We start from the raw sequence: 15,769 nt of genomic DNA on the forward strand, positions 1-15,769 counted from the left end.
GACCAGATGATTCAATTCTCGCAAGAGAAAAGTCCTTTACATGACATCTTGCACCACAACAGAACAACCACAAGATAGCTTGTCCTTATAGGAACTGACACACCAAGGGCATAGGGGAAGTCTCTGGAATATACAGGATTGGTTGAGTACCACACAGGATGGCTGACAAGCTAGCAGAAGTGTAGGACACACACTGAGGTCAAGTGCCAGGTATCATGACCTATGTAGCCACACAGCTGGACTGAAGGGCTTTATTGCTCTGACTGAAGCAGAACCAAAGCAGGGCCTGCCTCAGCCTCCATCTGTACCTTGGCTCTAGTTGCTTCTTTCTCTTGCAAGTCACAAGCATCATGAGGCAACTGCCTTGGTTCCCGAAATCACATGGTCTTTGTTCACGTTAAAGACAGGGCATTCAAGAATGTATTCTCCTCCTACCTATGTGCTGGACTAGGGACAGGAGATCAGATCCCTAGGCCTGGACTTCTGACCATTCCCATAGTGTATCAGTGAAATATTTAACCTTGGATTTCCTGGTCTTAGAGGTCAAAATAAACCTGTCAGTCCGGGAGTCTTAACAAGAATGATACTCTGGGATTCATCTAAGCCAGGCCTCTTACTCAACCCTTCTGCTGCCTATTTCTTGGTTCTAAGCATGGACCTCAAAGTCACCCTAAGCCTGCATCCTGAGTTCACACCCTGAGATGCACTTAAGACTGACCTGAGAGCTGCTCAAGAGGACACACACGGGTTACACCACAAAGAAAACTCTATCAAAGCTGACATAGGCCAGGAATTTGGTTCCTGACTCGACAGTGCTTGTCCAGTGAGTGTTTTACAAATTATATGGATTCCCAGGACCAGAGCCAGAGTCACAAAGTCAGGAGCAGTGTATAGTGTGAAATTAATAGCCAACAGAATCTTCGGTAGCAAGCTAAGAACCTGCAGAGAAACCTCAAACCCAGCCTGCTGGATGGTGCCAAGATCCAGTAAGGAACACTTCCTAAGAGAAAACTCTTCCTGGGAGAATTGCAGCCCAATAAATGGATGCTCTCATGATTCTCGGTGAAATAACTCATGGACCCTTTTTCCTTGTGAACAGGGAACTTCAAAACATCATGGGGTGAGGTGAGGTGAGATCCAGGGAAGAAGGCTGCCCTTTGGCTCAATCTGAGAAGTTAGGATGCTTCATTTGCAGGGGGGAGGATATCAGGTGTTGTCCTAAGTGACATCATCATCCTGGTGAAATGTCATGTCACTTGTTCTGAGACCAGTAGGCCTGAGTTGTAACTAATGCCTACACTTTTCAATTAGGAGAATTCCTGGAATTTTTTAAACCTATTTCATCCATGCCAGCTCTTCTGTCTTGTGGCAGACACCACTGACCCACATAAAACCACACTCGTGAGTGCGCATGTGGACACACACACACACACACACACACACACACACACCCCAACCCTGTCATCAAATGAATACAGGGGCTACAAAACTAAAAACATGGTCCTCCAAAGAAGACCCTCAAAGGTAGATACTTAAACAAGTGTTCCCCATCCTCATCATCCTGGAAGAGGAATTTAAAGTGCTTTATGTGACCTGTGCCCTGTCCACCATGACAGGTAACAAGGAAACCAAGGTCAACAAACGATGGGTGGGACAGGGAGAATCATGGTTGCTTACACACTGATAGTGGGAAGTGAAACTGGGGCCACCCCACTGGCTGCCAGCCATTTTGTCCCTCAGAATGAGTAAAATAGGAAGGCTGTCTGATCCATCGATGTGATGCAGGGATCCTCAGACATGCAGCATCATTGTTGCATTGTTCACTATGGCTCAGAAAAGGAACCAGGCAGAATGACACCTCATTAATGTCCTGTTTACACACACACACACACACACACACACTCACTCTCCATCTGTGTGTGTGTGTGTGTGTGCGCGCGTGTTTGTGCAAGCTTCTGTGAATGCACTTGTGCATGCAATGTGTCTTATTTGCTTTCTCTTACCCATGGCCTGTTTATTTTCCTGACACTGTTTTGTGGGTCTCCATCCATTCCTCACTCTAACCTTGGGTCATAAACATTAGACACTATGTCTACTGATTTTGGCCACTATATCTCTTGTCTTCCCCTCTCAGAACTGGTCCACTCCTTACTGCTCTAGTAAGTGTCCACTGTTTCCTGCATTTAATAAGTGGTTTGGGCTTTATTTGGGGGCATTATTTGATGTTAGGTTCTGTTCAGATACTTTCTGGTCATGTTCTTCACAGACGTGGCAAGAATCTTTTCCCAGGAGGAGAATTCAAAGATTAAAATAAAATACAGATGTCATCAGGATATGGAATGTGAACATTAAATTTGGATGCTCTTACTTTTGGAGAACAGTAATATCGAGACAAATGTTGTACTGATGCTCCTCTGTGTTTCCAGGGTGGTAGGATTATGCCTGTCAGGTCCCTGCAAGGCCAGGACAGGCTAATGTTACAATGTAAAGCCCAGGGAGCTATGATTACTCCTGAGGTTTGTCCTTCTGAAGAGGCTGGCCATGCAGCGAGGTTGAGTACTTTCCTTGGCCTCTGCTGACAGGTCCAGGGAAAATCCTGACACATAGACTAGAAATTAAACCAAGACTGGTACATAGGAGTCCTTTGGATGCAAAAAACAGCTCCCTGGACAATAGGGATGAAATCCCAACCCAGACTACAGACTTATATACATGGTGTTCCTTTTCCCTTATAACTTCTGCAAAAATGCTCCATGTGAACATGAAATGGACAGTGCCCTCAGCACATCTCCACAGTGTTGGTCTAGACTTTTGCCTCAGGGCCTTTTCCTTCCTTCTGATGATGCTAAGGATCTCTTTAGGGGTTTGGTGCCCATAGAACCATGTGATTCAGTATTTGGTTCCTAGTGGGTAAACCTGTTTCAGAAGGATAAGGCAGTGCTTCTTGGGAAAGAGCTGTGTCCCTAGGGTTCGTTTTATAGATTTCAAAAGCCCAAGTCATTCCCAGTGATTTCCAATCTGCCTCCAGTTTGTGGCCCAGAGAGCTCTCAACTGTTCCTTTGCTGTACCACAATGTACTAGTTCTGTAAATGTGAGTCTGAATCACACACTATCTTTTACAAATTTCTTGCCTTGGTCATGAAGTCTTAAGGAGCAAAGGAAAGGAAGATGTAGAACTAGAAGCTCTTGCTTTCATGGATCAAGCAGGCTGACATTTATTCATTGAGTCAAAGCCTATAGGTACTTCAATGTCCTTTGCTGTTGAGTTTATCATCTCATTTCAGACTAATGAACAGTAAGTAGTTGAAGAGAGAGGCGATGCATAGTCCTAGCCATTTGAGATGCCTATGAGCCAAAACAATGACCAGCATGGCTAATATCCGGTTACCTGAGGCTCCAGAAATACAGAATTTCTAAGGTGAAACCAGAGCTGGGTCAGGCATTTGGACATCAGCAGCCCTTGAGTCACTCCTTCTCATAATTGACTCCATGTGCATACTTCAGCATGGAGCTCCTGTGAACCCATTGGATGAGTACCCCAGACTTAGGTGGAATAGCTCTGTGGCATGTATCTGCAGTTCAGCCTTATACAGGACAGTGTTCTCAACTAGGGGCAGGGATCCCTGCAATGTACTGAAGGAACACAGGGCTCTGATCCATTCTTTCTCCCTGCATTTCCTTCAGATTGGAAAAATTAATTCCGTGTTAATATTTTTGAGATGAGTGGGTGGCCCCATGCCTGAGGCGCAAACCATGCCTAAACTCTGGATATGCTCTCTACAGGATCTTGCAACCCACTGTTGGGTATTTCAACTAATGTGATCCCCATGTGTCCTGGGAGCCTCTTGCTTTGCTAGAATCTCAACTTTCTGGTGGCTATCCTAGTTCCCCACTCCGCATTGCTGCACACATTCTTGTAATTTTCTGATCCTCTGTATGTCTCCCTGTCTCTCTTCACACCTGATCCTGCTCCCCTTTTCCCCACCCCCTCCCTCTCGCTCCGAAGTGCCTACCTCTCTCTACCTCCTGTGATTATTTTGTTACCCCTTCTATGTAGGAATGAAGAATCCATACTTTAATCCCCCTTCCTTTTGAGCTTCACATGGTCTGGTAGCTATCTCATTGGTGTTCCAAGCTTTTTCTCCTAATATCCACTTACTGAACACACATGTGATCTTTTGTGACTGGTTTACCTCACATAGGATGATATTTTCTGGTTCCTTCCATTTGCCTGCAACTTTCATGGTCATTGTTTTTAATAGCTGAATAGAACTCCATTGTGTAAATGTACCGCATTTTCTGTATCCATTCCTCTGTTGAGGGACATCTCAGTTGTTTCTAAGATTTCCCACAACAGTCCTGAGCATATTACTACTGTTTTTAGGGAGCTAGCCTTTCTGGCCCTACTGGAAAGATATCCTTGCCCTCTGAAGGCTGTAACTCAAAGACACCAGAGATCACGTAGTGGGTCTCTGGCTCATAGATATTCTTGGAACATTTCCCCTGTACTTACTCAACAACAAGGTAATCAGAGCAAACTGAACTTAAAAAGGTGAACAAGATTCAGTGGACTAGAAAATTTAGCAGCAGAACAGGCAAAAGCCTCTCACTGCTATACCCTCAGGCACTCATGTGGCATAGAAGATTGGTGGCCACATATACCAAGACTCTGCAGGAAAAGATACAGCAAGAAAGTTAGATGGCCTGGAGTCATCTCCAGCTTCTTCTGACGAACAGAGGATGGTTTGAAAAAAATGATAGGATACTGAGGTGTCAAGACCTCCATTTCTTAGAAAAGTTTTCTCATTAAGTGGTGTCCTATGCCCAAGAACAAGATTGTACATATGAATAAATTCTACAAATAAATAAATATAAACATCGTACTATGTTGGAAATTGAATAATAACTGCATTAGCTTTGGCTCGAAGTTTTTCTTGGGCCTAATGACAATTAGTACCCTGCTCCACTGCTCAGGACATGACACCCAGGCCGGCATCGATGCTGTTCTGTCCAGTGCTCTGGAATCCACAATATCCTAACTGTTGGGTTCTGGGGTTAAGGAGGGACGATAATTGTAAAAGATAATTCTGTTCTGTCATGATTTATGAATGTTGCCTAAACTTCTGGCCAAAAGAGATAAAACGTGTTTGGGGACAAAAATGATATTTTCTATGTTTTGGAACGTGAATCTATCCTTGCCTACTGAGTTCTCTATAAAGAAAGAAGCAACCAGACTGCCAATCAGTCAGGCTGCAAGATTCCTCCAAACCACCATGACTGACTCACTTCTTTCTCTCTGACTCCCTACCTCCTCTGTGGGACCTGGTCATCATCAGGGCTGGCCTCTGAGAGCTTAGAGTGTATGTGTATGGTCAGAAGTCCAGGATGTTACACAAATGCATAGGACAAAGATCTATATGTCATGTATAAGCATTGGAAACAGTCATGGACATCATATACGTTCATAAGAACCAGCTCTGGATATGTTGGACTGTTAAGGCAAGCTGTCCTCAAATTTATGCACTCACATGGGAAGTAATTGCCGATATCATGTTACTGTGTGAGAATCATTCCTCAATATTGGTACATGCATGGTAGGGGGTGCATGGGAAGAATTCATGCAATACTATGTATCATGTACCTGCAATGGAAGGAAAAGAGGTCTTGAAAATTTGGAACATATATCGATAAAAACTCTGGATATCATAGTCCTACATAGGAAAAGCCATGCATATTATGCACATATGTAAAAAAACAATCCTGGATATGGTACTTTTATTGAAGGAAGCAACAGATATCATCCAAAAAGGTGGGGCACAATCCTGTTTACTTCAAACCCAAAATGATAAAGTCCTGTATACAGTTTACTTGCATGAAATTAAGTCTTGGATCTCACTCACCCACAGTGAAAGAAGTCCTGGGAATACTATACCTTCATGGTAAGAGGCACTGGATATTATATTCCCACATGGAAAGAATTCCTGCATATCAGGGACCCACATAAGAAGCAGTCTTGGGTGTTTGCTACATGAATATTAAGAAGTTGTTTATATGGTGTGTGTGTGTGTGTGTGTGTGTGTGTGTGTGTGTGTGATACTCCTAGATATCACAAATCCACATATCAAAAATTCCTGCATGTTGTAGATGAACATCTACCCGTATAGGAAGTAGCCTTGTTATTGGAATCCACATGAGAAACATTTGATATAATGAAACATCAGGAGAAGCAGTTCTGTTTATTGGATACCCACATGGGAAGAAGTCCACATATCTTGTTACTGTATGGGAAAAGTTCATGGAAATTATGTGGCGTGACGGGAACAAGTCCTAAATCTCTAAAACTATGTTGTGACTCTAGGGAAGTTCTTGTTTATACGGGAGGTTCCTGACTCTGTTCTGTGGCCTGTTCTTGGGTCACTTCTGGTACGCTGTTTAAGAATTTTTGACTGTTAAGTTGATGTGAGGGGAGCACACATGCATATATGTCTTGAGACAAGATGTTTCTTTACTGTTTTTTTACAAAAACATATATATATATATATATATATATATATAGTGTTTCGTGAAAGAACAATGTACACTGACGTTTTAAGACATAACAGAATAAGGTGTTGGGTTCCATAACAGACGGTTGTGAGCCTCAATGTGGTTTCTGGCAATTGAACTAGGGAACTCTGGAAGAGCAGTCAGTGCTCTCAGCATTTGTCCACCTCTCCAGTCCCTATTTTCATATCTTGAAGAAACAGATCTTTACAATTTTCACTAAAGGGGAAAAAGGAAACTTTCTTAAGGCTGGTGGAGCCTGTCCAAGTTTCTGAAGATGCCGATATGACTGGCAGGAACTAGTAAGATAAACAATTCAAAGTATTTAGGGACCAAGGAGATCTATAAACCTATTAACTAGCAAAGCAATTTATACTTATGAACAAAATGAATACCGATAAACAAAAGAAAACATTTTCCTACAGAAATGCTAGCTTTTATGAGAGAGAATTGCATCCACAGAGCCACATTTGAAGCCATGAATCAAGTTCTTGAGCTCATCTGCCTGAAAAATGATTGCATTATTGACATCATGCAGGGACACTGGCTATACCTGGAAGACAATGGCATTTTTTTATAGTCCTTTAAGACAGGGTAAATGAAGACAATCATGTAAGCTCTACTATGAGATATATTCCCCCCATGGTATTATTGTTTCCTACTTCCTGCATTTTTGTTAATTCACTAACATTATAAGACAAAGTCTCAAGGTTAATTAAAAGAGAAACAGATCCAAGTTGCCCTAGGCATTGAACGTGCCTGACCTCATTACACAAATCAACATTCTTTCTTGACTTTCAATGCTTATTGGATTTGATCCTGCCTGATTCTGCCATCCAGAGGAAGGTGATTCACTCAAAGTGAGCATGTCAAGCTTTCTCTGTGGACCTGTGTAATCTGGTCGATATCATCCTGTCTGGGTGGTATATTTTAGGGGGAGAATACCCAGAGTTCACAGAAGGAAATTTTCCATTTGCTTCACAGCTCTGGTACATCCAATTAAAGCAGTCATGAGAAGTATCTTTGGAAAAGAAAAGGTATGACATATATTTAATCATGCATATCCATATTTATGACACTCATCGTTGTAAGCCTTTCCAAGGGACTCTGTTTTGAAGTATGTTTTCTCTAAGATCCCTTCAGTAATCATTTGGATTCTAGCGCCTATTAGCTACATAATCATAAAAAGTTACTGATAGTTCTAAGCTTTGGTGACCCTATTCATATGCTGAGGACCCTCACTGAGACATTTTGAGGGATAACAAGACTATTTGACATTACGTGGTATCATATAATGGTAGACTAAAAATGAGAGTCAACTAAGAGAGTTGGACACATTTCTGAGGGGAAAAAGAATGAAGGAAATCTCCATATAGGCAGACAGAATTTTCTTTGTCATTTTAATGAAATTCTCCAACTCTCCTATCCTTTAAGATCAAAGTATGTGGAGTGGAATCTGGTTACAGCACATTCCTGTCATATGTCAGCTACCATGTTTCTCGTCTTGCTTGGCTATCATTTCTAGATTATAAAGAGACAGCTTAGTCACAAGATATTGTAACCACTATTTTGATATAATCCAATATACTACATGGATAAATACTGCAGGTATTTTGTAATGGTTAGTAAGACAGGTTCATTCATGGTCTAAACAGAAATTCTAGTTCCAACACTCATCTGGGTCATTTGGGAAAAGTTATTTAAGATGGTTAATTATACTAAGGTTTCAGATAAAATAGTAGCTGTAGTCATTTGAATGAGAACAGCCCATAAAGGCTCACATGTTTGAATAGTTGGTCTCCAGGCAGTAGAACTGTTTAGAATTAAATCAGAAGGGTGGCCTTGTTGGAGGAGGTGTGTCATTAGGAGCCAGTTGAAAAGTTTTTAAAGCCTAAATCTTTCCCAGTTAGCTTGTGCTTCAAGAAATATTTTGTTAGCTACTGTTCACATGCCATAACTGTCTTCCTGTAGCCATACACCCTGACAAGATGGTCAGGTACTACTCTCCAAAACTATTAGCCACAAAGAAACTCTTTATGCTTTAAATTGCCGAGGTCAAGTGCCATATTATAACAATGTTAAAGTAACTGAGTCAGAGACTGACCTCTGAACATATTCGTGAATTTGCATTCAAAAGTGTTTGCCTGAAATAGAAACATCTAGATAGAATGCAAAGGTACCATTCCATGGAACAGGGTCCCAGACTGAAGGAAAGGGGAAATAAGTAGATTTATCTTTCTGCTTCAACCACCCAATTAGACAAGATGGATCAAGCAAAGAAGTGCAGGCTGACAGGAACCGGATGTAGATCTCTCCTGAGAGACAGACCCATAACACAGCAAATACATAGGCGAATGCCAGCAGCAAAACACTGAACTGAGAACAGGACCCCCGCTGAAGGAATCAGAGAAAGGACTGGAAGAGCTTGAAGGGGCTCGAGACCCCATATGAACAACAATGCCAACCAACCAGAGCTTCCAGGGACTAAGCCACTACCTAAAGACTTTACAGGGACTGACCCTGGGCTCCAACCTCATAGGTAGCAATGAATAGCCTAGTAAGAGCACCAGTGGAAGGGGAAGCCCTTGGTACTGCTAAGACTGAACCCCCAGTGAACGTGATTATTGGGGGGAGGGCAGAAATGGGGGGAGGATGGGGAGGGGAATACTCAAATAGAAGGGGAGTGGGAGGGGTTAGGGGGATGTTGGCCCAGAAACCAGGAAAGGGAATAAAATCGAAATGTAAATAAGAAATGCTCAAGTTAATAAAGAAAAAAAGAAAAAGGAAAAAAATAATTTTACACGGAGGTTTTGTTTATTAAAAGTGAAGTTGAGAAAAACTGCTTAGAATGTTATCTGGTATACAATAGCACCAAAACAGATCATTGAAAAAAGCATAAATTTTATTTTCCCGAGAGGAAGCATCATTTCTGTAGATCTACTTGCTATTGAACGGTGTCTTGCATAATTGTCCATCTATTCTGATAATATCCATTGGGAAAATTATGTCAATATTCTTATTCCACACTACAATGATGCATGAAACCCTGCAATTTCGTGGAGAAGAAAGAGGTAGACAAGGTCCTATTGAAAGAGAAAGATTTTCTGGATACAAGGATGAAGACTGAGTACATGAGTACAGGGGCATGCAGCCCAAGCATGTACTCTCTTCCAGCGTTTTCATGTGCTAAGTTCAATCTCAGAGGATTCAACGAGACACATTCAGTCCCTGGTGACATCATTCCCCTGCATAGTTACACAATATGACTCACCACAGTTTTAGATAACGGTTGGTAAGAACTTTAAAAGGGAGTAGGAGGGTAGACAATGAAAGAAGCTCCTAACAGGAATGGAAGTAGTCAGTGCTGCCCTATGAAGGTTGGGGAACACTGTTGGCCTGGCAGTCTGAGGGCTATGTTCTGTGATGCTCACACTGCTCTCCTGACACACACACACAAAGGAGGCAATACTTAATAAGTATAGTGTGGGGACAGTTTTAATATTTTCTAACTTGCATTGTAAGAAAAATAAATCTTTTCTTCTTTATTGCTTTTTCTTTTTTTTATAAAAATTTGTCCAGAATTTTTGGAGTTTGACTTGTGGTTGCACTTCTTATAGATTTATTATGCAAACTCAAAGGAATATAAAGGATATAGAGCTAGGAACATAGATTGGTGGTAGGCGGCTTGCTTAATATATATGAGGCCGTAAATTCAGTTCCCAGTACCAGAAAACAACATCGCCAAACCCTAAAATACTTGGATTAATGAGATGGTTCATCACATAAAGACATTCACTTCTTACAAAGCCTGAAGACATGACTTCAATTCCCAGGTCTCAGACAAAAGGAGGGAACTGATTCCCAGTGAATGACCTCTAACCTCTGCACCTGCAGCTATACAGCAGTACACAAAGTCCCAGTCCACAGTTTCTTATGCATACCAGGAGGTCTGCTCCAACCCAAGACACCAAGTTCAGCCACCAACACAGACAACCAGAGAGAAACAGGCAAGTTCAGGAAAATAATCCACAGAAGCCACTGCAATATGCCACCACTGGAATACAATTCTCCTACTTCATCAAGCCCTGAATATCCTAACACCCCTGAAGAGCAAGACTATAACCATAAACCCCATGTCATGAAGACGATAGAGGCCTTTAATGGAGAAAAAAGAATTCCTTTAAAAAATATAGGAAGGCAAAAAGAGGTGTAAGCCTATAAAGAGAAAACAAATAAATCCCTTAAAAATACAGGAAAATATAAATAAACAGGGAAAGGAAATGAATAAAATGGTCCAGGACCTAAAAATGGAAATAGAATCAGAAAGGAAAATAGGTATGGAGACAACCCTGGAGACAGAAAACCTAGAAAAGAGAACTGGACGTACAGATACAAGCAAAAGCAACAGAATACAAGAGATGCAATAGAGAACCGCAGGCTTACAAGATACTAAAGAAATGATAGATTAGTAAAGGAAAACACAAAATGTAAAAAGTTCCTAGCTCTGGGGCTGGAGAGATGGCTCAGAAGTTAAGAGCAGTGTCTGCTCTTCCAGAGGTCCTGAGTTCAATTCCCAGCAAACAACTTGGTGGCTCACAACCATCTATAATCAGGTCTGGTGCCCTCTTCTGGCCTGCAGGCATACATGCAGGCAGAAAGTTGTATGATGTATACATACATACATACATACATACATACATACATACATACATAAATGTAAAAAAAAAAAGTTCCTAGCTCAAAACATCCAGGAAATTTGGGACACTTTGGAAAGATCAAACAAAGAATCATAGGAGTAGAAGAGATGAAGATTCTCGGTACCAACTGCCAGAAGATATCTTTAACAAAATCCTAGAAAAAACATTCCCAAACTAAAGGAAGAAATTGTACCAGAAAGGAAAGTCCTTCCACCACATAATAATCAAAAATGGATAGAACAAAGAAAGAGTACTCAAAGCTGCAAAGGACCAAGGACAAGTAGGCAATAACAGTATCAGAATTACACTTGACTTCTCCAAAGAGACTCTAAAAGATAAAAATTCGGGACATATTTCTTGCTGATCCTAAGAGAAGGCAGGAGCCACCCCAAAATACAATACTCAGCAAAACACTCAATCATCATAGAAATAGAAACCAAGAAATTCCATGACAAAACAAATTTTAAACAATATCTTTCTACTATTCCAGTCCTAAAGAGTGTACTAGAAGTAAAACTCCAACACCCGAGGATAACTACACCTGAGAAAATACAAGAGATTAATGATCACACACACAGACACACACACACACACACAAACACACACAAACACTCAGACACACACAGAGAGAAAGAGAGAGAGAAAGAGAGACAGAGAAACAGAGAGAGATAGAGAGAGACAGAGAGAGACAGAGACAGAGACGAGAAGAGAAGAGAAGAGAAGAGAAGAGAAGAGAAGAGAAGAGAAGAGAAGAGAAGAGAAGAGGAGAGGAGAGGAGAGGAGAGAAGAGAATTACATAAACACACTAACACCCCCAACATCAACATCAAAATAATAGCAACTAACCATCATTGGTCCTTAACATCTCTCAATGTCAAATCACCAATAAAAATAGACACAGACTAACAGACTGAAACCTAAAACAAGATTGAGCATTCTACTGCATACATGAAACAAAACGCAGCAAAACAGTGGACACTATATCAGACTATAAAGCTATAAGATGATTTTCCAAGCAAGTGGACCTCAGAAATGTGATGGAATTACTATTGTAATATGTAATAAAATAGACTTCCAACCAAATTTAATCAAAGGAGAGGAGGAAAGACACTCCACTCTTCAAAGGAAAAATCTACCAAGATGAAATCTCAATTCTGAACATCTATGCCCAATTGCAAGGGCAGCCAGATTCATAAAAGACACTTTACTAAAGCTCAAATACACACTGAACAGCACACAATAATAACGGTGAACTTCAACACACCACTCTCATCAATAGACAGGTGAGTGAAACAGAGAAACAATGAAAATTACAGAGACTATAAACCTAATGGATTAACAAATACTACAGGACATTTCACCCGAACATAATGGAATGTACCTTCTTATCACTCACAGAACCTTCCCAAAATCTACAATATATTGAGCATAAAAGGAACCTCCATAGACACAAGATTAAAATAACCCCATGCATTCTATCAGATCAGCACAGATTGAATGTGGACGACAACAACAACAGAAACAGCAAAAACACACACCCAGGGTAACTGAACGACTTTGTATCCAATTATCATTTGGTTAGAGAAAAACATTAAAAAATGAAAGACTTTTCAGAATCCAATGAAAATGAAAGCACAATATACCCAAACTTACAGCACACAGTAAGAGGTGTGGTAAGAGGAACAGTAATAACACTGTGTGCCTTCATAAGGAAAATGGAGAGATCTCATACTAGCAATGTAAGGGCACACCTGAAAGCTCTAGAAGAAAAAGAAACAAAAAGAGCCAAGAGGAGTCTATTGGTTCAGGTTCTCTCCTCAGCGATTCTTATGTGTGGTGCCCTTTAGGATATCTGCCCAGTTTGCTTGATAACAGAGATGGAGACACTTGTCTCTCTCCTCTGTTAGTGAAAGAAAACAGCAAAAGGGTCAGGAATGTTTATTTAAGCTTCAGGAAGAAAATTTAAGGAGAATATACCGAAATACTCAGCTGTTTCCTGACAGGCGTAGGAGGCATTTCACCACAAATTTTATATCCTGTGAGGCAAAGTGCTGGTTAGAAGATGACCTGTTTCAATCTGATGACACTTGACATCATGCTCCCACCATTGGCAAAAATATGAACTCTAATGGCAGTAAGTACAGATCCCTTGAGACCGCTGCAGGGGGGAAAATCTGATTATCTTCTATGTCCAGAAATGTCTATGTAGATAGAGTACTGTCAGGGAGTTCAGCTGAAAACGGTCTAGACACAGGGCTCTCTTGAACAGTATTTACTGCTCGGGCCTGTTGAGGGTTGAGTCAACAGATTATAGATTTGTGGATTATTAAATACAGCCTGGGACAGGCGATGCTGAACAAGAGTTGGGAATTAACATGAAGAGAGTCAATGCTACACTGATGAAAACTGAGGTGATAGCAGTTCACATGGCTGTTTAGCGAGAGTCCACCAACAGCAGGCCAGCACCTATCAAGTCATGCTTCATATCGGCACTTCCCGAGAAGTGTTTTCAGAAACAGGCAGCTTTATACAATGACTCTGGAGTCCTTCAGTCAGTGTTGCCTGCTTTTCTTATCCCTATCACAAGGTATATGACAAAAGCCCCTTAATGAGGAAGGATTTATTTTGCTTCACAGTTTCAAAAGGTTCAGTACTGTGTCAGGGAAGACACAGTGGTTAGAGCATGTGGCCTATGGTGATGGGAACCAAAGCTTAGGAGATTGTTTACCTGAGATTTGTTTACGAAGCAGAAGGCTCAAGCTGGCATCAGAGCCAGGTTATAACTCAAAGTCTATCCTCCAAGATACCTGTTTTCTCCAGCTAGGCTCTGGTCCTACATATGCCCCAACTTACCAAACTAGTATTGTTATGGTGTCCCCTTGTATCTAACATAATGTAATCATAAAGTTAATGCAGAAAAGTTTATTGTAATGAGCCACTGCAGAGATGCAGACAGGAATCTGGAGATAAACTCTGACCCTGAGTCAGAATGTTATACAATTTTTAATCAAATATCAACAACGGCTGTAATCATATGTGCCACGTTAGAGTTCCATTGTCTGTCAATCAGGACTGTACTAGGAACATTTCTTCGTGGTACATTTATGCTTGTCTCATTGGTTGGCTTGCTCAACTGCGGGAGAGTGGTTTGCCCAGCATTCATATCTCAACTTGCCAACCAAGATGACACTCATTCAGGTAGGGCTTGGGAAGTGAACCTTTGACACCTGTTCAGAATGCAAGTTTTATTCAAAATGAAATTGCGGTCTGCAGCTGGAGCTGACCCTGTGCCAGAGCTCTTTGTACCCAGATCCTACCGGGAAACAGCTGGTCTCCCAGGAGTGCTGACACACAGGCTTAGAGGAGGGCCAAGCCACTGTCACAGACAGCAAGAAAAGACCAGCTAACACCAGAGATAACCAGATGGCCAGACAAGTGTAAGGACCTAAGCAACAGAAACCAAGGTCACTTGGCATCCTGAGAACCCAGTTCTCCCACCACAGAAAGCCTGGATACCCAAACACACTGGAAAAGCAAGATTCTGATTTCAAACCACACCGCATAATGAAGGTAGAAGACTTTAAGAAGGATATAAATAATCCCTTTAAAGAAATACAGGACAATACAGGTAAACAGGTAGAAGATTTTAAAGAGGAAATACCAAAATTCCTTAAAGCAAGACAGGAATACACAACCAAACATGTGAAGGAATTGAGCAAAACCACCCAGGATCTAAAAATGGAAATAGAAACAATAAGGAAATCACAAAGGGAGACAACCCTGGAGATAGGAAACCTTGGACAGAGATGGGGAGTTATAGACGTAAACATCACAGTAGAAAAAGAGACTTGGGAGAGAAAGGGTTCATTTTAACTAGCAATTCTAGGTTAAAGTCCATCCTTGTTGCAAAGTCTTAGTAGCAAGGGCTTTAGACAGTTGGCCATGTCTCATTCACAGCCAAGAACAGACAAATGGATTTGTGTGTGGTCAGTTGCGCATTGGCTTGACTGTGCTCAGTGCAACCTCTTGACTAAGTAGTTCAGTAGCCCTTGCCTAGAGAATGTTGCTACCCTCAACGGGACGGATCTTCCTACACAATTAATTTCATTAAAGCACTCCCCTTAAGTCACGCTTCCAGGAAAAACCAATGGACCCAGTCCCTCACTGGCATGCTGTCCTTCTTGGGTGATTCTGTGTTGTGTCAGGTGACAAGGCTGATGGCACATCACAAAGATATTACTTTGCAGGTAAAGGACCCAAAGCCTGGAGAAGTGATGAACGTTAGCCCAAGATGACACAGTGACACAGTAAGCTCTGGATATGGACTCTCTCACTCGGGGTTCCTCAACATTGATTACATAATACTGATTGTGGTAGATTGAATGAGAATGGCTTCTGTAACCTCATGTGTTTCAACACTCACTCACCTATCAGTGGAACTATATGGGAAGGATTTGGAGGTGTGGCCTTGTTGGAGGCAGTATTGCTTCTTACAATGGGCTTTGTAGGTTCCAAAGGACCATACATTT

General features: G+C 41.4%; 1 long non-coding RNA gene across 1 annotated transcript in view; it reads right to left on the reverse strand.

Moving 5' to 3' along the window:
* The window catches only part of LOC120093789 (uncharacterized), a 106,864-nt gene that overhangs the window by 45,880 nt on the left and 45,215 nt on the right, over positions 1 to 15,769 (reverse strand). The window lies entirely within an intron of this gene.

This window comes from Rattus norvegicus, chromosome 7, assembly GCF_021556685.1.
Source record: "Rattus norvegicus strain SHRSP/BbbUtx chromosome 7, alternate assembly SHRSP_T2T, whole genome shotgun sequence".
Lineage (NCBI taxonomy): Eukaryota > Metazoa > Chordata > Mammalia > Rodentia > Muridae > Rattus > Rattus norvegicus.